At 45.8% G+C, this 24422-nt stretch overlaps 1 protein-coding gene across 5 annotated transcripts in view; it reads left to right on the forward strand.

Moving 5' to 3' along the window:
* Window positions 1-2789: 2789 nt before the first annotated feature.
* The window catches only part of Hnrnpf (heterogeneous nuclear ribonucleoprotein F), an 89876-nt gene continuing 68243 nt past the window's right edge, over window positions 2790-24422 (forward strand). Inside the window, exons 1-3 of one of the 5 annotated variants that reach the window (XM_052719809.1) lie at window positions 2790-2912; window positions 17020-17146; window positions 18687-18745. The gene's annotated coding sequence lies outside the window, so the exon portion shown is untranslated. The other 4 variants (XR_008214279.1, XM_052719808.1, XM_052719811.1 and 1 more) reach the window with 4 other exon arrangements.

Raw genomic sequence — 24422 nt, forward strand, 5'->3', positions numbered from 1 at the left:
GTTGAAGCCAGTCTGGTCTACATATTGAGTTTCAGGACAGCCTAGAGCGATCCTGATTGAAATAAATAAAAATGTGGATTGAACTCAAGGCCTTGTGCCTCCTTAGCACTGAATCAGGTGAATCAGGAGGACTGCTTATAAATTCAAGGCCAACTTGGACTACTGAGTGAGTGTAAGGTCTACCTGAGATAAGTGTGACTTTGTTCTCAATGGGGGATGGGCACTCCTAACCACCAAGTCATTTCTCCATCCTCCTGCCCACCCCACAACAGCTTGGGTTACCTTACTACTCATCTGCCATCAGAGTTCCTGATTTCTAGGAATAATGTGGCATTTGGATAGAGCCCTCTTGTACTAGTGCTGGGTTGTTTGCATGGCTTTCTTCCTTTTCCTTCTCAGATGGGAAGAGGAGATGGTGAAGGGTTTTGGTGTCTGGCTAGAAGCTCTGTTTCACAATAGGATGGGGAATACAGTGGTTAAAAACAAGACTCCTGTCTCCATTCCAAAACAGACCAGAGCACAGATTCCTCCTCCCCAAAACAGACCCATCTGGAGGTGATGGGTGATGGGTGACGATTAACTCCCACCTCCCAACAGGAGGCTGAGACAGGGGATTGCCACAAGTTTGGGGCTAGGTTGGACTACATGATAGTTCCAAGCTAGCCTGGGCTACAGAGTAAGAACCTGTCTCAGGAAGTTGAAGGTGGTGGTGGTGGTGGTGGTGGTGGTGGTGGTGGTGGTGGTGGTGTGTGCACTGAAGAGATGGCTCAGCAGTTAAGAGGTTTGCTGCTCTTGTAGACGACCCAAGTTCAGTACCCAGCACCCACATCTGGCAACAGACAACTGCCTGTAACTCCTGCTCCAGAAGATTCCCACCTTTTTCTGTCTCCATAGACACCCACATATGGTGAACACTCACACTGATATGCATACACACACATTAATAAAAATAAATCTTAGCCGGGCGGTGGTGGCAAACGCCTTTAATCCCAGCATGCCTGAGGCAGAGGCAGGCAGATCTCTGTGAGTTCAAGGCCAGCCAGGTCTATAAAGCAAGTTCCAGGACAGTCTCCTAAGCCACACAGAGAAACTCTGTCTCGAAAACAAAACAAAACAAAACAAAGAAATCTGTAAAAAGATATAGAAGAGCCAGGCAGTAGTGGCGCATGCCTTTGATGCCAGTACGCAGGTGGCAGAGGCAGGCGGATCTGAGGCCAGCCTGGTCTCCAAAGCGAGTTCCAGGCAAGGCGCAAAGCTACATAGAGAAATCCTTTCTCAAAAAACAAAAAAACCAAAAAAACCAAAAAAAAAAAAAAAAAAAAAAATCGAAAGGGGTATGTAGTGAGATGGTTCAGGGGCAAAGGTACTTGCTGTCACACCCCTAACCACCTAAGTTCAATGTCTGGGACCCACATGGTGAAAGGAGAGAATGACATCCTGAAGGTTGTCCTCTGATATCCACATATACATCATGATGCAACAAACAAGCACAAACAATAAACACACTAAACTAATACTAAAACAGGATTGCTTACGAGTTGGAGGACAGCCTGGACAGGAGAGGGAGCAGGCAACCTAAGTTCGATCCCTGGAGCTCATACAAAGGTAAATACAAAACCAACACACGAAAAGTTGCCCTCTGGCCTCCACAAGGGTGGGAGGCACTTGCACCTTCTTCTACCAATAGTAATACACTTTAAAAATCAGGAACAGAACAACCCAAAAGGCAGGGTGAGATGTCTCAGCAGATAAAGGCACTTGCTGCACCAGCTTGCCAACCTGAGTTTGATCCCGGACCCCATATAAAGAAAGAGACAGACTACCCAGGATTCTCCTCTACCTCCACACCAGCAAGGTGATATATTCGGATTTTTTTTCCCCAGTGCAAAAAAGCATCAGAGGTGGGGGACATAGTTTGTTAAACCTGTGCAAGGTCCTAGGTTTAAAGCTCAATATACACACAAGAATACCTATTTAGCTTTTGTAGGTTCTGTTTTCTATCATTTGGCCTCTATTTTTCTTCTTGGACAGTTTCTCCCCTGAGAGTTAGTTTTCTATTTCCTGGTGGCAGTCTGGTGTGTTGTTTTATGAACTTTTCCTTCATCATTATCGTTCACTCACAACCCGAGACTATTCTGAACAGCCCTGCCATGCCTCCAGTGTTTCTTTAGAGGCAGCGGCTCGCGCCCATGCAGCCTCAGCCCCCTCCATGCAGAGATTACCAGCGCGTGTCCCACGCGCGCCTAGGAGGCTCTGGAGGTTTTAAAAATAATCTTCAGCTTAGCCTGTATCTTGACATCTCACGAAAAGTCCTCCCAAATTATTACACATCAAGAAAATCTGTCCCTGCACTCCAGGAAGTGCCGGGTCTGAAACTTAAAACCCTGTGGCTGGGGGCTTTCAACGACTTGAGACTAATCTCTCAAGACTGTCCCTCTGAGAGGCCCTTAGGCGGTCTTTCTTTTTACGTAAGACACGACACTCGTTTTCCGCTCACACGCGGTTATTGAACCCTGTGGGCTCATGTTTCGGGGTGCGGAGACGCGCGTGCAGCACTCGGCGTCCTCCCAGAGCCCACAAGTCGTGAGGCTCTCCATGGACGCCCTCCACCTGGTCCTCCTCTTCATCCGCCCCATTCCCTCTCCCCCTCCCCCTCTTCCCCTCCTCCCGCTCGGCTCCATGAAGGTGTGCGCCTGCGCCGTCGCTGTCCTTTCCTGGACTCAGAGGCGGGCCCACGCCCTGGCCCCGCCCCTCGCCCGGCTGGCCAATCCTGGGCTCGGATCTGGGCTCGTCAGAATGGCGCCGTGGCGGCCCGGTGCCCGGATGTCCGCTGCCTGAGGCTCCGCCCCGCCACGGTCTTGCATCCTTCCGGCTTCGTCGTGGAAGGAGGACTGCGCCTCGTCTTCCTGAAGGTGGGGTTCGGGGAAGGCCAGCCCGCGGTCACGCCGGCTGTGGGAAGGGAAAGTGGGCTCCCCGGGCTACTGTTTCCGGGTGCTCGGGGCGTGGGTCGAGCGGGGATCGGACCGGGGATCAGGAGGGCTTCCGGAAGCGCCGTGGGCGCTCCCCAGGCGGGAGTTGAGGACCAGGCCGGGCCGCGCGGCTGACTCGCCCCGCGGAGGCCCCACCGCGAGCGCGCGTCTGGGGGTTTCCATGGTGACAGTAAACAAGCCTCAACTGCCTCAGCTACAACTGCCAAGTCCCCGGGGTTCCACCCTCCTCTAGGTGCTCTGAGGGCCGGCGAGGTTCCGGATGTGAGTGGGAGCGTGGAGACAAGGAGCCCGAGGTGAGGGCCGCCAACCGGGTGGGCTGGCGAGCAGGGCCCTTCGGGCGTCGGACCGCGGGCGCGGGATTGGGCTTCAGGAAGGACAGGTCCGAGGTGGCGGCCGCCCGCCTGTGGCCGTGCGAAGACTGCCCCCGGGGCCTGGGACCGCGTGGCCGAGGTCGGGGTCGGGGTGGATCCCCGAAGTGCAGAGTGTGCCTGACAGACCGAGTTGGGAGTCTTTGGGACGGGTCCGGCCGCGTGGCTGAGGTTTTCGGGCGGGAGAGGTTGGGGGGGGGGGGGACGGGATCCGAAGTCTGGAGTCGCTCCGCTAGGGGCCCGGCCGCGGGGACCGAGGTGTGGGGCCCCGGACCCCGTCCCCGAGGTCCACGCCGCAGAGAAGGGCGGCTTTCGCCGAGGGCCATGCCCGCAGGCACTGCTCGCACGCGGCGCGCCCGACGCTGGGTATTTGGGGGTGGGGGGGCAGGGCGGAGCGTTTCTCCCCCGGGGCGGGCCCGGGCGCTGGTTGCAGTTTTGAGAAAGGAAAGCAGTCGCTCACGTGGCTGCAGGCGCCCGGAGTTTCACAAGACTGGGAGGGACGAGCCCGCCCTCCTCCCACGCCCGGCCCGAGCCTCCGGCCTCTTCCTCCTCGTGGCGGCCCGGGCGTCGGGAGCATCGGCCGGTGTCGGTCCGGGCCCTTGGAGGTACCGTGTTTGCGGTTGGGGGTGGTGGAACCTCTTCCCAGCGGGGTTAGTGGGCTGGGTGCTTCAGTTCCAAGTACTTTCGGATGTGTTTGTGGATCTTTACAGTTCTGGTAAAACTTGAGGTGGGCCCGCCCGGCCTTCCCTCCCGCGCGCTCTCCGGAGCGTTCCCGAGATGGCGGGACGCTGGCCGCAGCCGCCCTGAGCGTACCCGCGAGGCAGCCAGCCCCACGTGCCCTAAGACAGCCACTCCTCGGAGCGCCCTCCGCGCCTTTTCCTCTCCCTGGCAGCCGGGCCACAAACGAATGGGCCCCTGTCCTGCCTGCCACAACTATTTGCGAGCTGTCGTGTGCGACTGGGGCTGCTGAGTGGTTGGGCGAGCGCCCAGCGCGGGAGGCCGCCATGCGGCTGTGCAGGATCAGTCGGCAGCCTGGGCAGTGTGGCTTTGACTGCTGAAATCTCGTAGAACAGAGAGGGCTTTTTTTCCCTTCGTTTCTCTTTGTTACTTTTATTTGTGTATATGTGTGGGCCAGTAGTGCTAGAGGTAAGAGGCCAACTTGAGAAGACAGCTCTTCAGAGTTTGGATCCCGGGGGTCGAACTGATTATGCTTGGCTACGCGAATCCCTCTCAAGCGTGGTGCGCCCCCCCCCCCACTCCCCTAGGCGGTTTCTTTGTAATTTTGGTTGTCCTGGAACTCACTTGGTAGATCAGACTAGCCTCGAACTCAGATCCTTCTGCCTCTGCCTCCCGAATGTTGTGATTAAAGACATGCGGCACCATGCTTGGCGTTACCGGAGAGTTTTTAAATAATTATTTAATTGATCAAGTCGTAAGATATCTTGATATAGTTACTACTTTAGTGAAGTGTTTTTTAAAAAAAGTTTGAACACAGCTTCCGAGTAGAGGTCAAGGGAAATAAAAATCATGGGGCCAGTCAGTTTTTCCATATTGTGTTCAGAGATTGTTGAGCTCAGGTCCGTCTTTATTGCAAAAAGCGTCTTTACCCACTGAAGAATCTCGAAGTACTTTTTTAGGAATTGTGCTTATGAATTTTCATTAAAAATAGAAATATTTGTCGGGTAGACATAGGTCAGTGAAGTGGTGTTTTGGTGCTTTTTTTTGACAATATTTTGATTTTAAAGTAGAAAGTTTATATTTCCAGTGAATGTTGAGATTTGTAGTTTATTTTGTTGTATACCTAGACTTTTAAATTGACATTTTTCTGTTCCTGCCTGTCTTGGGACTATGTAGACCAGGCTAGCCTGGAACTCGAGATTGCCTGCCTTTGTCTCTCCAGTGCTGGGATTACTGGGTTTAGATGCTACCCCCCACCCCACCCCTAGGGTTTAACAGCCCTGGCTGTCCTGGAACTATGTAGACCAGGCTGACCTCGAACTCAAGGAGATTTGCCTGCCTGCCTTTGCCTCTCAGGTGCTGGGATTAAAGGCTTGCAGAATCATGGCCGACTTCTAGACTACTTTTTTAACAGTATTCTGTCGTTCAGTCTGGCTCGAACTTTGATCTTCCTGCCTTTTATGTCTCCCTATTGCTGCGATTACAGGCAAGCCACCACCACCACTGCCTCCATAGACCTAGAAAGTTGTGGGGGTTTTTTGCTGTTAGGTATTGGGGGAGGGGAGTAGGCTGATGTAGCCCAGTCTGGGCCTCCAAGGCATCATATAATCACTGAAGATGACCTTGAATTCCTGATCACCAAGCTCCCCTAGATTGCTTTGGATTACAGGAACATTAATGGGTACTGGGCATGGTCGGCAGGCAAGCACTCCGTTCGCACTGAATCACATCTGTCAGGCATCGTGTCCATTTTTGTAGTTAACTTCCTGTTTTAAGATTGATTCTTTTCATTATATATGTATATGTCTCTTCGTGGGCAATGTTCAAGGCAAGGCTGGGTTACATAGTGAGTTGAAGGAAAAACTTGGGCTCCTTGACTCAAATAAAATGGAAAATGTTTAACTTTTTTTGAGATAGGGTCTCACTATCAGCTTGGCTGGCACATGGAACTCACTGTATAAATGAGGCTGGCCTCAAACAGAAATCCACCTGCTTCTGCCTCCAGAGTGCTGTGGATTGCTGGGATTAAAGGTGGTGTTAAAAAAATTTTCAGCAAAAAGCTTTGACTAAGGCTGGGTGGTGCTGGTGCACACCTTTAATCCAGGCAGAGGCAGGCAGATCTCTAGAGATCTGAGGACAGCCTGGTCTACACAGAGAAACACTGTCTTAAAACCAAAACCAACCAAAAACAAATGAAACAAACAAACAAAAAACCTCACCATTGTTTAAAATAGAAATGGCTTAAAAGAAAATACTAGGCAAGTAGAAGTGTCTGCCATTTTGCCATAGACTGTTGAGAATCTGAAGACTGAAGAAGAGTCCCAATGGCATTCTTAATCCCATGGTACAGAAGAGAAAATGGAGACTGGAAGAAATCACACGCACCAGGGACACAATTGGAAATTAGGACTTAGGTCTGACAGGGACTGCCTTGCCTTCCATTAGGGTTTCTTTCTCCACTGTGAGTTTCCATACTCAATAGACCTACAAAGATTTGTTGCCAGAGACAACTGGGGCTCTTTAAATGCTAGGCAGGTGCTCGAACTGAGCAGCATTAATTTTCCATAAAAAATTAAAGTTTTAACGTATATGACATGTGGGTGAGTGGGTGTGGGCAGATGCTACAAGGAACATGGCCAAGGTCAGAGGACAACAGCTTTGTTGGTTCCCTTTGCTACTGGTGGGTTCTGGGATAGATACAACTGAGGTCATCAGGCTTTCAGCAGATGCTTTTATCCTATAACACTTTTCACTTTGAAAAAAATTTAGCTGGGCGGTGGTGGCGCACGCCTTTAATCCCAGCACTCGGGAGGCAAAGGCAGGAGGATCTCTGCGAGTTCAAGGCCAGCCTGGTCTACAGAGCAAGATCCAGGACAGGCACCAAAACTACACAGAGAAACCCTGTCTCGAAAAACCAAAAAAAGAAAAAAGAAAAAGAAATTTATTTAATTTTTTTTTTTTTTTGAGACAGGGTCTATTTTGTAGCCCTGGTTATTATGTAGCTCTATAGACTAGGCTGGCCTCAAACTCAGATCCTCCTGCCTCTCCCTCTTGACTGCTTGGATTAAAGGTGTGTGCCATCACGCCTTGGCTCCTTTTTCAATTTTAAAAGTGCAGTATTGTTGGATGTTTTTGCTGTTTTGGGGGGCCTGCCACCTGTCTCCCAAATAAAATACCCATGGAGGCTTATTCTGAAATTATAAGTGCCTGGCCTTAGCTTGGCTTGTTTCTAGCCTGCTTTCCTTAAATTATCCTATCTTTTGTCTTTAGGCTTTATCTTTCTCTTCCTGTGTATCTTTTTTTGGTTTCTTACTCCATGGCTTGCTGGGTGGCTGGCTCCTTTTCCCAGATTTCTCTTTCTGAACTATAGAAAGTTTCTGCCTGCCATCCCCGCCTGTTTTTTCTCCTGCCTCACCATTGGCCGTTCAGTTCTTTATTAGACCGTCAGGTGTTTTAGACAGGCACAGTAACACAGCTTCACAGTGTTAAATGCAACAAAATAACACACCTTAAAATAATCCCCAAGTATTGCCCAATATCCCAGGCTGACTTCAAACTGAGGACTCTCAGGCTCCCCTTCCAGTGCTGAGATTGAGAGCATGTTTACATGTATAGGCTACCGCATGCACCCTCAAATTCTGTACATACAGCTGACAAGTTTGAGTCAGGAGCCAAACAAGGTTCTGCCTCATTTAGTAGGCAGAAGGTGTCTTGGCAATCTTACAAATTACTTTTTACTCCAAATCTGGCACTAATAGAAGTACATTGCAAACCACAAGTGGTTTTTTTTTTTTTGTTTTTAATCTTAGCTCTTTGTTTTTCCTACATATTGGTAGTTACCTTTGCAAGTGTTTTTATTGGGACTGTGGTCCTAATAGGCACACTACTGGTTAGTGTTTTCTTTGTTATATAAAGCTGCTGCCTCTTCATGAGTAGTGAGTGTGCCTCCCTGCTAGGAGAGGGTTGAGAGATAAACTCCTGTGTAGCCCAGTAATCCTGTCAGGTGCTGGTATTAAAATGTAGTGAGATTATCATTACAGTCTTGGTATTAGTAGGTTTGGATTCTCACATTAGTCGGAGTCCTATATATAGACTTGTATATTTTTATAGACATTTCTGTAATGTATTTTGATACTCTCTTCTTACTCTTTAGACTCTTCTCCCCTGATCCTTTTCCCTTTTTCACCTATTCTCTTCATCTGTTTTGCATGTGTACCTGTATATTTTTGATGTCCTGCTGAGTTACTAGGTTGTTGACAGGTCCTGAGTGAAGGAACAGCAAGCATACCATTACCTACAAAAAACAGTTAAGAGCCGGGCGGTGGTGGCGCACGCCTTTAATCCCAGCACTCGGGAGGCAGAGCCAGGCGGACCTCTGTGAGTTCGAGGCCAGCCTGGTCTCCAAAGCGAGTTCCAGGAAAGGCGCAAAGCTACACAGAGAAACCCTGTCTCGAAAAACCAAAAAAAAAAAAAGCAGTTAAGAAATGATCTCATTTCATACTTTGTCTCCATTGATATGTGCTAAGTTGTAGTGATTTCCCCCCCCCCCCCCCTTGTTTTAAAGACATAGTTTTACTATGTTAGGTAGCCCTGGCTGGCTTGGAATTCAGATTCACCTGCCTTTTGCCTCCTGAGTGCTGGGATTCGAGTAATGGTTAAACTTGTAAGGGATTGATTACTCTAGCTTGGTCAGGATGTTAACTGCTCTGTGTGAACTCTCACATTTTAGGACTTTGGAATCTGCCTTCCTAATTGAAATTAGTTTGTGAAGCTAAAATCTGAAAATGGAAAAGTAGCTTCAGTTTATTAAAATGTACTTGAACTATAAAGTATAAAATAGCCTTGGGCTAGGAGGTTTTTTTTTTTTTTTTTTTTTTTTTTTTAAAAAAACATAGAAACACAAAGCATGAAGTGTAAGGTGTCCCATGCCTATTTGTGATCCTAACATTTAGGTGGGGCTTGGAGAGGGACAGGAACTGGAGTTTAAGGTCAGCCTAGATTACAAGAGATTCTCTTGAACCAGTCTTAAAGAGCAAGGTGTGTTCCAGCCTTTAATCTCTGTTCTTGGGAGGCAGAGGTGGGTGAATCTCTTGAATTTGAAGACAGGGAAGATAGACAAAATGCTAAAATACTGGTGGCTTATCGGAAGTTTGTCTTCTGGTGGCTAGAAGTCTTTTTGAGATGAAGGTGTAGCCAGTGTAACTCCTAGACCAGACAAATGAAAATTGAGATCTCAGAAGGAAAAGCACAAATAAGTGGTGGCAAGAGACATCTTGAGGAAGAGAATGGAAGGAGGTTTTCTTGGCTTAACATAGATTGGATTCTGTGGTGTCTAGGATACTAAAACAAAAACAACTTAGGCATAATGTTAAGACTTCAGGAAACTGACCTGGAAAGAGCAAATCTTCCAAATTTGAGCAGTCATAGACCCAGCATTCTTGAGGCAGAGGCACGTCAAGTTCTAGGCCAGCCAGGCTATACAGTAAAACTTTGTTTTATTGCCAGGCATGGTGGCGTGCACCTTTAATTCCAGCACTAGGGAGGCAGGGGCAGGCAGATACTGGCCTATAGAACAAGTTCTGGGACAGCCAGAGAAACCCTGTTTTTCTTTATAAAAGTATCTTTCCAAAACCTTTACCATTGTAAGTTCCAGTGTTTTACTTTGTTATTAATTCATAATTCAAGTGGAGGTAGGAGTAGCTTGCCTAGAACCCTAGCACTTAAGGCACTCTTAGTAAATCCAGATTACCCTGATTTAAGAATAAAAAAAAAGCCTGGCTGTGGTGGTGCACGCCTTTAATCCCAGCACTCCAGGAGGCTAGAAAAATGGTGCATCCCTTGAGCATTTGCTCTTTGCCCAGAACCTGGGTTCAGTACTCAGACTAAAAGTCTTTTTTTGTTTTGTTTTGTTTTTTTTCGAGACAGGCTTTCTCTGTGTAGCTTTGCACCTTTTCCTGGAACTCACTTGGTAGTCCAGGCTGGCCTCAAACTCATAGAGATCTGCCTGGCTCTGCCTCCCGAGTGCTGGGATTAAAGGTGTGTGCCGCCACCACCGCCCGGCAATCAGACTAAAAGTCTTTTAAAGGGGGCTTTTTAAAGACCGATGTAAGAATTTGGTGGTTTTACGGAGGACCCTGGTTCAATTCACAGCACCCATATGATGGCTAACAGCCATATGTAGGAATGTATGTGGTCTGCATATATGCAGACAAAACACTCATTACACATGAAATAATTTTTTTCTTAGTTTTTCAAGACAGTTTTTCTGTGTAGCCCTGGCTGTCCTGGAACTGAAAAGATCAGCCTGCCTCTGCCTCCTGTTTTAAAAAAAAAAATTTGGCCGGGCGGTGGTGGCAAATGCCTTTAATTCCAGCACTGGGAGGCAGAGGTAGGTGGATCGCTCAGAGGCCAGCCTGGTCTACAGAGTACGTTCCAGGACAGCTAGAGCTGCACAAGAGAAACTCTTGTCTCGTAAAACCAAAAACCAAAAATATTTAAATGATGTTTAAATGGTAGGAGCATCTTTAAGTGCTTGTGTTTTGTATTTTCCCCTTGATAAAATATTTGTGGTGTTTGTTTCAGGGAATGCTTATTAAAATATTTAAGGCATTTGTTCTGTGAAAATACCTACCTTTGAAGTGTGGCTATTTTTTATCCCTGGGTGGTAGAACCAGCCACTGTCATGTTTCTTAGCTCCATTCTGCTCTTGCATCTGTTCTCCATTTTCCCTTCCAGAGCAGTGGATTGTGGTTGAGTTTACAGTAGCAGTTTTGGGCTCCTGTAACCAGTTACTTTAGATCTGGTGAAGTGTTTGTCTTTATGTGGCCTCCTGAAGAACCACCCATCCTTTTCTAACTTAATGTGGAGGTCTCTTGGAGACCAGGGGCCCAAGCCACAGGCATCCTGAGTTCTTCTGTGACTGACCACTTTGGAAAGAGTTACAGGAAGTTGTTAACAGGGCTGGTAAATTCGAGAGTCTACCATCTTTTCAGTTGTAGTTTTTTTTTTTTTTTTTTTTAGCAGAATTTACATACATACTACATACTCATTTCTCACTTAACTATGGGGAGAGGGTTACCAGCTAATCCAAATGATGGCATTTTCTACTCAATGATGACAGAAAGTCTAATAGCAATACTTATTCATAAGCATAACTAAAATTCATAGTTTTACATTTGTCTTGTTTTCCATTACCTTAGATATCTTAATTCTTGACATAGGAAGAATAACAATCAATAGGCCAGTTGTGGTGTGCATGTCTGTAATACCATCATTTGGGGATGGAGGCTAGGAGGATGAGTTTCTCCAGGTAAGCATTAGCTACATAACAAGTTTGCCTGTAACACATGAGACCTGTTGTCAGTAGTTAGTGTCAGTGTAATTGTTTCACACTTAGTATAAATTTGTCCTTTTGGTTAGTTTTAGAGTAGTTTAGTGTATTGGACTTGGCATGTAATACACATTGTTGGTACATGTCTAACACCATAAGATTTTTTTTCCCCCATAGTTCTTTTTTTTTTTTTGGTTTTTGTTTTTTTTTTTTTGGTTTTTCGAGACAGGGTTTCTCTGTGTAGCTTTGCACCTCTCCTGGAACTCACTTGGTAGCCCAGGCTGGCCTTGAACTCACAGAGATCCGCCTGGCTCTGCCTCCCGAGTGCTGGGATTAAAGGCGTGTGCCACCACCGCCCGGCATTCCCCCATAGTTCTTAAGTGAGTTCGTGACAGGAAGAAATGATTAAGAGTTGCTGAATTGAACAAAAATAGCTAATTTAGGACTGAGAGTTTTCTTCAGTGATTGAGAACACTCACCTAATATGTGCCAGGCCTTGGGTGTGATCCCTAGCACCAGAAAATAAAGCTAATAAGATTACTGGCTCTGCTATGTGATGGTGTTGCATGCCTGTAATCGCAGCATTTGGGAGACAGAGCAGAGCCAGGACTGCCACAACTTCTAGGCAAGTCTAGACTACTCAAGGGAGATCCTGTCTCAAACAAAACAAAAAAGTTAGACTAACTCTGCTACCTGGAAAGTTTGAGGCCAACCTGGGCTACATAATATCCTTTTTCTATTTTAATTTTATTTTTTAAGTTTTCCAGACAGGGTTTGGGTTTCTCTGTGTATGTAGTTCCTGACTATCCTGGAACGCACTCTATCACAGCCTTGCTTCTAACCCACAGATCTGTCTGCCTCTGCCTCCTGAGTGTTGGGATTAAAGGCCTGTGCTACCATCCCTCCTTAAACCAAGCCGACATCCAACTGCTGGGATTAAAAATCATCTTTTCAAAAAAATTTTCATGTAGTTTAGGCTGACCAAGTTGTTTGGTGGATGACCTGGATCTCCTTATCCCAATGATAACTACTTTGCAGGTGCTAGAATATCAGGTGTGAGCCACTGTTCCTGGCTAGTGTCTGCATTTATACTGTCTGTATTCTGTATTTCTTGGTTAATAGGACTCTGACCAGTTAGGTGAATTCTACATATATATCATATCATTTTCCATTCTCTATCCCTAATAAGTCTTTTACTTTCCATCTTGTCCCCAGTTTGTGCTTTCTTCCTTCTTCTTGTTCTTTGCCTTGACAGTGTCTGTAGCTCAGACTGGTTTCAAGTTCCAGGGTGGCTTTGAAGTCATCTGCATCAGCTTTGTGAAAATTGGGATTATAGATCTGTACCTTTAAGGAGGTGGTAGTGGAAGAACCAGGAGTTTTAAGGCCATTGGTGCTACAGACATGTCTCAAAAAAACAAAACCTACCAAAAGAAAAACCAGTCAAATTTTAACACCTTCATGGAAGCAGTTGACTCCCCATTGGCTTTAGGATACAAAATGCCATACTAGTATATAAATATATAGTATATAGTCTCATGTAGTTCTCAACCTTAGACTTCTGTGTAGCAGAGGCAGACTTGATGAACTCAATTATCCTGCTTGACTGTCCACAGTGATGAGATCACAGGCCCCTGTCACCATGCCTTAAACTTCCTTTCTTCCTTTTCTGCAGTGTTTCCTTACAGGACAAAATGTATCATGACTGAGATGTAGTAGTACTTGCCTTAAGTCACAAGCCAGTTTATTCATCTACTTAAGTGCCACATGAATTTGGTAAAGTGAGTGATATAATGCATGCTACTCTTAATGCAGCAAGATTTTTTTTCAAGGCAGTTGAGACTTGGGTGTAATACTCTTGCTAGAGACAACCCAAATTTCCCTTTCTCAGCTCGGGAACCTTACAGGAGGGCCTCTTTCATGGAAACTTGTGAGCGCTCCCCCTCCCCCCCAGGGTTTCTCTGTGTAGCTTTGCGCCTTTTCCTGGAACTCACTTGGTAGTCCAGGCTGGCCTGAACTCACAGAGATCCGCCTGGCTCTGACTCCTGAGTGCTGGGATTAAAGGCGTTCGCCACCACCGCCCGGCTCATCTGAGCTATTTTACCAGTCCTGAACAAACTAATTTGGTGGCTGGGTTTTTATTTAGTACTGTTTCAGTTCTGTGGTATGAATTATTTGTCTTGGGGGGTGAGCAGTGTCAGCGTTGGTGGGGTTGGTTGAGACAGGGTTTCTCTGTAACCCAGGCTGTCGTAGAATTCCCTTTGTTAGACCATGCTGGCCCCAAACTCAGAGATCTGCCTGCCTCTGCCTCTCAAATGCTGGGATTAAAGGCATTCAGATTTAGAATTTAGATTATGTGCTTTTTAATAGGCATGGTCTCATGTAACCCCTGGCTGGCCTGGAAACTCAGTGTATTCCAGAGGATTGGTCTTGAGCTATATATTTATTGAGACAGTTTTGCTATGTAGTTGGCTGGTCTGGAGCTGGCTATGTAGACAAGGCTGGCCAGTGCCCCTGACTACTGGAATTGAAGGTGTTGGCCACCCCCAAACCCCTACTATTTTTTCTTTTTTACTTTAGAGGATAGTAACTTGTAGAAGTCAGTTTTAGCCGGGGGTGGGGGTGGGGCACATGCCTTTAATCCCAGCACTTGGGAGGCAGAGCCAGGCACATCCCTGTAAGTTCAAGGCCAGCCTGGTCTACAGAACAGGTACCAAAACTACACAGAGAAACCCTGTCTCTGGAGAAAAAGAAAGTATTTTATCCACGGTTTTGGGAATAGAACTAAGGTGACAGGCTTGACAGCTATCATCTTTACCTGCAGAGCCATTTACAGCCTTGTTTTCTGATCTTCAACCTTCCCAAGTGCTTTGGCATATACAGGCAGGCTGCCTTAGTCACCATTCTGGATTTCATTTGGTGGTGGGGATGGAACATAGCAGTTGGGGCTTTTTAGACCTACGCCACCACTTAACTGACATACTCAAATTTGAGGAATTATAAGCAAGGATTTGGGGTTGGTAGCATTCTTACAATGGACTGTTTCAAACAAATAGGATAAAATTCATTTATCTGTAATAGAGCTGAATAGAATGATAGACATCAGTTCTTTTTTCCTACATTGTAGGAAAACCCTAGTGTCTTACCATCTCATTTACAAATATTTTTGGTTGTCTGTTGAAAACAACTGTTTATTAATTTATTCATGTGTGATGTTTCAATGTATGAAATGTTTGTCAGTGCCCACAGAGGCCAGAAAAGCTGCCTGACCTGTGTATAGGAGCCAAACCCCACCCAGCCTTCTGGAAGAACAGGAAGGTGGATACGGGGTTATTGGGGGAGGGGGCGTTGTCTTTGAGACAGGGTCTCCCAGCTGACTTGGAGTTTCCATAGAAGTCATTTTTCCTCAGCTGCCCAAATGTTGGGGTAACAGGTATATGCAGTGCCACCATCTATGATCCCAACTCCTTTATTTTGGAACACCTACAGATACATATAAACAGAAACTTGTGGTCAGTGTTCAATTGTATCAAGAATCAAAACTGGAGGTGGGGGAAATTAGCTGAGTTGATCTGGCGCTTAGCATGTAGTCCTGGAGTTAATGAACAGCATCCCATAAAACAAGTCATGGTGGACCATGTATGTAATCCCAGCATTGAAGAGGCTGGGGCAGGAAGATTGTCCAAAAGCTCAGCAAAAAAAAAAAAAAAAAAAAAATCAGAAGTTCAAATTGAGCTTAAGCTCCATGTTGAGTTGAAAGTCTCTCTTCTGCATGTGACCCAGTCTCCCCCCCAATCAAATACGCCCCATTAACACATTTTTAAAAGTCCTACATTGTCTTTATTGGAGCTGTTACAGAAAGATTTTTAATTTTCAATTTTTTTTTTTTTTGTTGTTGAGACAGGGTTTCTCTGTAGCTTTGCACCTTTCCTGAAACTCACTCTGTAGCCCAGGCTGGCAGAAAGATTTCTTATAGTCCTTTTAGTCCTGAACAGTGGTATTTCTGTAAAACTTTCTTCTGTAAAGTTAATTCAAGTTATCAAGAGTCAAAAAAAGCGTAAGAATTTGCAGCCATCACCAGCTTCAGTTAATAATGGCCCTCCTTGTTTCATGTTTCTCTTTGCTTTTGGAACATTTCTGTAAGTTTCTCCAGTCTCCACAAGAAATAACCTTGGTAGCAATAGCATTTTAAAGTGTATTATTTTGTGTATGCGATTGGAGGGGTTGACTCTAAGGGCGCTTAGGTCAGAGGACAACTTCAATTCCTTTCTCCTTTCATACTGTATGATGTGGGTCCTGTGGATGGAACTCAGGTGTCAGGCTTGGAAGGCTATTAGTACTATTCCCATCTCACTGGGCTCTCAAATATACGACCGCTGGGTCGTGGTGGCCCACTCCTTTAATCCTAGCAGGCAGGAGAGATCCAGGCCAGCCTGATCTACAGAGCGAGTTCCAGGACAGCCATGGGCCTTTACAGAGAAACCCTATCTCAGGAAAAAAAAAAAGCCCTTGAAATATCCTGTCATTGCTGAATCCAGATGCTTTGAATTAGAATGTATTTTGTGATTGCTTGTTGGGTACAGGCTTTAGGAATTGATTTTAAAAAATTGTGCACTAAGATTCAAGGGACAAACACCACGTGAGTACTGGGGACTCAAACTTGAGATGTCAGCCTCTAGGTGCAAGGGCACTTGGGGGAGGGGGCGATGATAAGGTTTCTGTGTATCCCTGGCTGTCGTGGAACTTCACTCTGTAGACCATGCGCGCAGAGATCCGCCTGCCTTTGCCTCCCCAGTTCTGGGATTAAAGGCATGCGCCACCACCGCCCAGCAGGAGTTGGTTCTCAAAGTTATGGTTTGGCATGGAAAATAACCATGAGTTTTCATGGTCAAGTGAACAAAACAAAGTTGTGTGTCGGCAGGTTTCCATTCTGTATCCCAGTCCGAGGTGATTCAGTTGCGTCTCCCCCCCCCCCCCCCCCCCCGCGGGTAATTTGGACTTTGCCCAGGTGGCTCCTCTCCTCTACCGAGAACTCGGCGAGAAGTCTTCCCCTTCCCTTTCCCTCCTTCCCCCATTTCCGGCGCTGGCCAATCGCACGGTTCGCGGGCCACACCTGCAGGCACGCTTTCCTCATTGGTGACATATTGGCGGGCCGGCAGGGCACTTCCTTCTCTGCACCCCGTGACCCGAGTCCGACTGCCGCTGTAGATCACGCGGTTTCTGCTTCCCGGACTCCAGACCTGAGCGCCCGTCCTCTGCGTGGTGAGCCCCGCTCAGCTCCCGAGCCTTCAGGTTCCCGGTCGCTCACTCGGCCTGGCCACCTGGAACTTTTCCCGCTTCCAGCCCTTCCACTCCCGGGCCTGCGCGAGTTCCTGCTTCAGCCTCCTTCCCCTCCCCCACCCACCCCACCCCCGGAGGCTCGGGAGCCTCCCATCCCCCCGCCCCCGCCCGGAAGCTCCCGCCCGAGCCCGCGCAGGCCCCGGGGCGGACCTTCCTGCCCGGCCGGCGCTCTCAGCGCGGCGCGGTCGACTACCGGGTGCAGGCCGCGGAGCAGCGTCACCTTGCCCTCGGCCCTGCTTCCCGCCAAAACCGCGTCTTTAGGGGCTCCGCTTCGGCAGAAAGCGCTTGCCCCAGGTCACTCGAACTTCCATTTCAGGTTGAGAACAAAAAGAAGATGCACCTGGACTTTCCCCGGAGCTCTCTGCGTTTTTAAAGCGTCGGGTGGAGTTGGGGTTCGTAAGCCGTGTTGCTTATTGAAAGTAGAAGTCACTTCTGCCTCCGTGGTAAGTTTTAGAGCAGAAAAGGCAGCAGCGTGGTACTTTTAGCCGCGACTCTCGTCCTAAGAGTAGAACTTTGAGTTAGAACCTGCCAGGACGCTCTCCCGGCGTTCCGGAGGTTAAAACTCATTTACAAAATGGAGGGAGGGTGAGGGCGGGCTCCCAGTGAAAACTCCGGCGACTTCCTGGAACACAAAGATGCGTAAGGAGGAGGGTGCAGCAGGGCTACCACCAAGCGGGCCCTGAACAAAAGAACTAGGTGGGTGGTGCTTGAACCGCCCTGTTTGTTCGGCCGATAAACTTAACTAGTCCAGGATTCAAAGGGCGCACCTCATTTATCTTCCCTGGATCTACCTGAAGGCAGTGAAAATCCAGTCTAACCAGTATCAGAGTGGGTAGCTTGTTAGAAAAGAAAAGCAGAGTCTCAGCCTGGATTTTTAAATTTAGGAGTGGGTTTTCACTAGTTCTCAAGTTGCGAAGTATGTTTTTAAGAGCGAATGTAAGCCTTCGCTGGCCACAGTATTACGAGCTAGTCACCTGGAACGATGCAAACGGTTCCAGTATCGTGTCCTACAATTAAATGTGAATCTCTGGGTGAATGCACAGCACTTTTCACTGGGCATGTCTCCACAGTTCACATGCTCACAGTCTTGTGCCAATGGGTTAATGTAGGCTGCCAGCTTCTTGCCCTATGATGTTACTGGGGAGGCCTCAGGTATTGTATACCACTGAAAGTAGAAGACTGGAGTAAAATGGTGGAAGAAGGTTGTACAGTCTTTAATATTTCACGGACAGGAATACGGATGAAGATTCTTGAAATGAAAACCTAGTTTTAGAGTGTTGGAAACTATTGCTTTTAAACAAGTTTCTAACAGTTATCCCCTATGTCTGAGGTTATAATCACAGAAAGTATGAGGAGGTGAGTGTAATAACCTCTAGTTTAAGACAACAGGCAAGATGAACTATCACATTTCCAAAATAAAAGATGCAGCTTAATTATCAGACATTTTATGGGATTCAGCTCATGTTTTTATCTTTTGGGGACAACTTTGTCAGATGGGTATTATAATTAGTCAAGAGCACATTATTACATACTTTCCATCACAATAAGTAGATCAGACATCAAATATAGTTTATGTAAATTTATCAGAATATATCAAGGAGGGTCTTGGGGTGTCTCCAACTGCCCCCAGAGGAAATTCTCAAACGAGTCCAATCCAACAGCCTTGCCTAGGTGCAAGGGCTGCTGGCAAGGATGTTTGCTGCCTTCCCCTCAGTTCTCTCCCTATATTTAAACTCTGGAGATAATGTATAACTAGTTCTCTGCTAAGCAAATGGGTTGTTTGCTGATCTCCTCTACCCATGAAAAGAGAAAATAACAAGGAAATCTATTGGTCCTGGGACTATAATAAATGTCTTCTTGGGTTTGTGATGATTAGCTTGCTCTGTACCCAGCTCCAGGAGTTCCCCTCTCTAATGATAATGCATGGATTCTGAGGCCATGAGACCAATCTTGGGTTTTGTGTTTTTGTTTTGTTTTTTAAAGGAAAACTTGTACCTTCCATAAGTGTTTGCTACAGAAGGCACCTGTGGTGGTTCTTTAAGGTAAGCTATTAAGATAAGTCAATGTAAGTCATAATCAATTTAAGCAAAGTTTAGGTTTCTTTCACTAGTTTTAACCATCTGGTGAGTTTTATCACCTTTAATCCCAGTAATTGGGAGCCAGAGCCAAGACAGATCTCTTGAGATCTGAGTTCCAGGCCAGCCAGGGCTATATAGAGAAACCTTGTCTTGGAAAAGAAGTGATGGAGAAGAAAATTTTCTGAGTAAAAGAAAGGAGTAGGTGTAGTCAGGTGTTTTCAGGGAAGAATGATTTGGGCCTAAACTACTAAAAAATTACCAGGCATCTAAAGTAATTCTTCTGTGGGATTCTTGTTCCTTCATGCTTCCTGCATGTCTTCAGCCTTGGCTAAGCTGCTACAGTCTGAAGGAGGGTGTTGACCCCCAAGTGGCCTGTTAATCCCTTGCTAATCTTTGGCCTACTGTGGTTTGTGCAGTCTGCTAAGGATGAGGACACCTGACAACAAAAAGTCTAGCCTAAGTGGGATCCCATGTGGTTTTGAAGACACCTTTTAAGCCACTGTAAAGGGTGTTAGGAAAGGGTAGAACCAATCAGATAGGTTGTGGAGAATAGGAAGATGTTTGGAAAGGTATTGGAGTTTAGACATGGAGGATTATCAGGATTTAGCTAGACAAGGTTGGGCAGAGGATATTTGGAGGGAGAATTAATTACTATGTGTGTCAAATCATCCAAGGAACAGAGTGGGGAAATTATAGGTACCAAGAAGGAAAAAAGAAATGATACAAGCTAGGTAAGAATGTAGCTCTGAATGTCTGTAGGATCCAAAGATTCCATTAGTTCACAATCTTTGTTCTAATAACCATTGGGAAATAGGGCTTAGAAGTGGGGCATTGACATAATTGGGTTGCAGTTGTGCTTAGAGAAATTTAAGGATAGTGTTAGGGTAGCAGAAAATGGGTTCTTATTAGAGTTATGAGGAACTAGGAATATGGGAATTTGATGTGTGTGAGAAGAATGCAGAAAGACAACATGTTTGAACCAGGCCATGTTGTGATGGTACAGGACTAATTCCAGCGACTGGGGGGGGGGGCGCGGGTGAGGCAAAAGAAAAGACTAAGTTTATGGTCAGCCTGGGCAACTTAGACATTGTCTCAAAATTGAAAGGTTTAAAAGAGTTTGGAGATAGGTATAGATCAGTAGTCGGGTATTTGCCTATTGTGTGCAAGACCCTGGTTCAGTTCCCAATACCACAGAAAAGGAAACACTGAGTATAGAGCTATGGCAAACCTGGACAGATACTTAACTATGACTAAATTCAGTGTTTTTTTAGCTTTATGATGTGAAAAGGCACCCATTTAGCTTCTCATAAGAAAGCTTTTTTTTTTTTTTTTTAAAGATTTATTTATTTATTATATATACAGTGTAATATCTGCATGTATCCCTGCAGGCCAGAAGAGGGCACTAGATCTCATTACAGATGGTTGTGAGCCACCATGTGGTTGCTGGGAATTGAACTCAGGACCTCTGGAAGAACAGCCAGTGCTCTTAACCGCTGAGCCATCTCTCCAGCCCCCATAAGAAAGCTTTTTATTATGACATTGCCCAGCTGTAGCTAATGGAAATGTTCTGATCACATTTAAGAAATCCTAGGGCCGGGCGGTGGTGGAGAACGCCTTTAATCCCAGCACTTGGGAGGCAGAGGCAGGCGGATCTTTGTGAGTTCGAGGCCAGCCTGGTTTACAGAGTGAGCTCCAGTAAAGGCGCAAAGCTACACAGAGAAACCCTGTCTCGAGGAAAAAAAAAAAAAGGAAAAAGAAAAGAAATCCTAGTCCAGGCTATGATTTTGGGTAGGTTGTGCATTTTTCTTTTTTGGAGATGGGGTTTCAGCCCTGGCTATCCTGGAACTAGTTCTGAAGATCAGGCTGGTCTTGAACTCCAAGATAGAAATACCTCTATCTCCCAAGTGTCGAGGTTAAAGATGTGCACCCTGCTAGGTTGTACATATTTGTATATTTTGCTTCAGGTAGTTTCAGTTTATAGTAGGCTTACTAGAATGTTGTAACCATTTTTAAATGTATTTTATTTGTATTTTATGTGCATTGGTGTTTTGCCTGCATGTATGTCCCTGTGAGGGTGACAGGTCCCCTGGAACAGGAGTTACAGACAGTTGTGAGGTGCCATATGGTTGCTTGGAATTGAACCTGGGGCCTGGAAGAGCCACCAGTGCTCTTAACTGCAGAGCCATCTCTCCAGCCCTGAACGTAAAATATTTTTTATAAGATCATCTGTGTACTTGATCAAAGAATAGGTTCAGGAACGGTGAACATACTATATACTCACCACTTGGGGAATCTTAAGCAGAGGTGAGAAGGTTAGCCTGAGTTGGATGTAAAGATCCTAGAAAACTTGTTTGAAAACAAAATAGGATTTAAGGTTGAGGGCGGGGTCCTGTGTGAGAATTGGGTGCTCAAGATAGCTGATTAGATCTGAGAATGTCTTTATAAAGATTTGTTCCTTTGTAGAGTTTGTAGAAATTCAAGCCTTGGAGCTGTAGAATGAAAGGCCATTTAAAGATCAATGAGCCCAGCCATGTGTGACATGAATACTAGGGGAGCTGATTAGAACACCTAATGAGGATTTCCAGGAAGGAATAGTTACATTTTGTGGAGATGAACATAGGACATTTGTTTTAGAGATAGGCTTGGCCTAGTAAGAACCCAGCTATTTTAATGGCTGGGAGAGGAGACAGTTGAGGAAGCCTCTTAAGAGGCAAAGTGAGCCAGAGAAGACCTTATATGATGATGGGTTAGTACTATTCACATTGGGTGCAAAGAAACAGTCCTAAGTGAATATAAAGGACCTTCTCTAGGTTGGACTCCAAGCAGAGCTGTTATAATTAGACACAGTTTCTTGATTATAAGTTATTTGTGGTTTTGATTCAGTTGATTTCGTGGTCCTTAGAGAAGTAGAGAAGAGTCTGAAGCTGCCCAGGTATCTGAAGAGGTGTTCCAAGAGCAGGCAGGTGGAGTAGTTTTGTAGATGTGGTTTTCCATACCTACTCTTTTCTTTTTCGGTTTTGAGACAGCCTAGTGTAGTGTAGATAAAGCTGGGCTTGGAACTTCTCATCCTACTTCTGCTCCCCATATTCTGGGATTATAGGCATTGGACTCCTAGTCAGCCCTTCCCCAAGAAGAGGCTGAGTTTCCCTAAGTTAAGTCATCTCATATTGAACTAACTGACCTTGAATTTGGGGTCTTCCTGTCCTGGACTCCAGAGTATCAGGCACTATGCCACCAATTCAGACTGTGTAGATAGTATTTGAGGCCTGATGGATAACCCGAGGGCAGCTTTACTACAGAGACTGGCTGGTAGATTAAGGAAGGTGGATTGTGGAGTGCTCCTGCCCTCTAGTGGGTAGAGACTAGGGTTGCAGCCAAATATACAAGGCACAGGTCAGGTTTTGAAAACAAATGAACTGGTTCAAAATGTCTGAAGTCCATAAGAAAATAGTCTAAAGACACCTTTCTTGTGTTTGTAGCTGAGCGAGCCACTCACTACAGCTAAGGTACAGTACAGTAGAATCAGTCGAGCTGTGCAGTAAAGAACTATATTAAATTGCTTATTGGAAGGGGCTAAAATGATACAGAGAATCCAAGCTGGCATATGTGGAATGAAGAGAAGGAAACTCAGGTCTGAAGGAGGGATCAAGGCTATCCAAAAAGCAGGAGGGGATATAATTTGGGATTTCCACAGTGTGAAATTTCACTTAGGTATTTATAAGTTACTGGTGGCAGCAGGGTCTAGGGATGGGCATTGGGAGTTACTGGGAAATCATTGGAGGTGGAATCAAAGAGCAAATAGTAGATGCATGGATCTACTCCAGTAGGGAGGGTGAACCTAAATCTGGGAACAACACAATCTTCCATAAAAGTATGACCGGATGTGGGTCCCTGATGACAGGATATCTGTCCTGGCTTTGGAAATTGAATTACAGTTACTCCAAAGTACACGCATGATTCTTAGTGAACAAGGAAAGTCTTGCTAGATTTTCATTATAGCAACACTACAATGAGGTTAGTTATATTGCTGCAGGTATTTAGGTCAGGCTTAGGGTGTGGTAACTTAACAGGTGCCTGCAACTTCATTCAACTTGCATGTTTATTTTTATATATAATTATGCATATGAGGAATATACAGGCTATTCCCCACTTAGCTCTCCCTTTGAGCTTGCCCTGTCTTTTATCTTTATGACATAGGCAAAATGACTATGTCTGTCAGTAAATTTTCCCAATGTAGTAGTAGTGCCATTAGTACCACTAAACTATTGAGACATGATGGCATTCTTGTCATCTCGAATCTGCTGTAGACACAGGTAAGTGGAATTTTGGTCAGTATTTTAAAGTTAAATGATAAAATGGGCCAAAATGGTGTCATGTTTCCTTATTAACTCACATTTGAGTATGTGTGAGGCTAAAATTTTTCTTACTAAAATAAAAAAAATGAGATGTTTCTGTAGCCTAGGTTGCTCATAACTAGGTAGCCAGAGGTGACCATGAAATAGATATTCCTTGTCTTCACTTTAAATGTTGGCTACAGATGTGTACTACCATGTTTTGAGACAGGGTATGGCTATATAGCCCTGGGTGGCCTGGGATTGGCTATGTAGAGATTTACTTGTGTGCTAACACCCTGAGCCTGGCTCCTTTACTTACCCACTTTATTCATTTATTCAGTGTGTTATATTTGCAAGTATGTAGGTGAGTGTGTATGTGGAGGTGAGAAGAATCAGGGCTCTCCACTGTTGGGGGGGCGCATCTCAGGGATCAACTCCAGGTGATCAGGTTTGGTGGCAAGGAATTTATACACCCATCTTGCTGTCCCCTAGTTTTATTTTTGAGACAATCTCATGTAGGTATGCAATTTAATAGTTGAAGATGACCTGGAACTACTTATTTATCTTTTGATTTCTCCATACCAAATACATTTGTCCATACTCTCAAAAAAATCATTTTACAGCTGGGCAGTGGTGGCACAGGCCTCTATTCCCAGCACTTGCTAGGCAGAGGCAGGCACAGGCATCCTGGTGTACAGAGTGAGTTCCAGGACAGCCAGGTCTGTACAGAAACCTTGTCTAGAAAAATAAAAACAATCAAACCTTCTTTTACATTGAGGTAGAGTCTTGACTTTGTGGTGATGGGTCTTTGTTTTGAGTTAAACCTGGCATATATATATATAGGCAACGGCTTACAGAGCTATGACCCATCCTGGTCTTTTGTTTACTTGCTTTATCTCTCTAACACCCCCCCCCCCCCCCCCACACACACACACACAGGGTTTCTCTGTGTAGTTTTGGTGCCTGTCCTGGATCTCTCTCTGTAGACCAGGCTGGCATCGAACTCAGAGATCTGCCTGGCTCTGCCTCCTGAGTGCTGGGATTAAAGGCATAGTCCACCGCCCCCCAGCTATCTGTATAATCTTTGAAAACACATAAAAGGGATAACTGTCTTGTGGGGTGGAAGTATTTTTGTTTTTTGTTTTTAATGTTTTAGGGCCTACCCTGTACATCAAACAGGTCACCTTTGGAGTTTATTTTTTAAAGATGGGGACTTAGACCAGCCCAATCTGGCTTAGAATGCAGAATCTTGTTTTGCTTTTGGATGGGAGTCTTGCTGTGTAAACCAGACTGACCTGGAACTCAGA

Source organism: Peromyscus californicus, unplaced genomic scaffold (genome assembly GCF_007827085.1).
Source record: "Peromyscus californicus insignis strain IS unplaced genomic scaffold, ASM782708v3 Scaffold_6__1_contigs__length_162567912, whole genome shotgun sequence".
NCBI lineage: Eukaryota > Metazoa > Chordata > Mammalia > Rodentia > Cricetidae > Peromyscus > Peromyscus californicus.